This window comes from Triticum dicoccoides, chromosome 7B (assembly GCF_002162155.2).
Source record: "Triticum dicoccoides isolate Atlit2015 ecotype Zavitan chromosome 7B, WEW_v2.0, whole genome shotgun sequence".
NCBI lineage: Eukaryota > Viridiplantae > Streptophyta > Magnoliopsida > Poales > Poaceae > Triticum > Triticum dicoccoides.
In genome coordinates, this window is record NC_041393.1 from 273,901,263 (window position 1) to 273,902,313 (window position 1,051).

Here is a 1,051-nt window from a genome sequence, read left to right on the forward strand (position 1 = left end):
ATGGATAGATTGGATTTTTCTGATCATTTTTCATATATAATTTGTTTGATTTGGAGTTACAGATTAAAAGTTATGAATTTTTGAAGTTTAAACTATATTCTGGAATTTCCTATATTAGAATAAATCCAGAAATTAATTTATTGCGTCAGCATGAGGTCATGCTGACCTCAGCAAGTCAACAGAACCGGTCCAGGTCAAACCTGACGCGTGGGTCCCGCATGTCAGGGTAATTAGTTTAGTTAAATTCTAATTAAAACTAAACCTATTTAGTTAACAGGGCTGGGCCCCACCTGTCATTGACTCATCGGGGTCAACCAGGGCCCACCCGTGGTCAAAGTCAATGCCAGCGGCGCCGGCGTTTAGCCGCCGGCGAGCCCGACGCGGCGGCGGAAGTGGTTTTGGCCGTTTCGGCCACCAAATGGGTCACGGAGACCACCGGAGTGGAGCTGAGGACGAGCCGCAGCTCTTGGTGGAGCCCGTTGGGGTCGGGGTGGCCGGAGTTGGCGCCGGCGACGACTTTGGCGGCCACCGGAGTTCGGGTGAAAGCGAACTCGGCCTAGGGTGTGCGGGGAGGTGCGGGAAGTGCACGGTTGGGCCCAACGCAGCGTGGTGAGTGCGTTGGACACTGCGGGTTGGCCGGAGGATGGCCGGGAGCACGTCGGCGACGAGATCCGCGGCGGTGCGTGCGTGTGATCTTCGTGCGGTGGCTACACGGCTCGAGAATGAGAGAGGGAGGGTCGGAGGGGTAGCTAGGCTCACGGCGCTCCCGTAGAGGCCACCGGCGGGGTCGGGGACGAGCTGAGGCGGCGATGGCGTTGAAGGGGATCTCCGGCGACGGCGAGCTCGGGCGAGGTCGGTGCGGTGGTCTCGGGCCGCACGAGCACACGGGGCTCGGCTAGCTCGATGAAGTGGACGGCGGCGGAGCTCCTGGACACGGCGGCACGGCGTGGGGTTGACGGAGGGCGTGGCTACGGCGAGGGGGTGGCGGCGATGGCGTCGGCCATGGCGTGGGAGAGCGAGGGAGAGGAGCTGGAGAGGAGAGGGGGTGTCT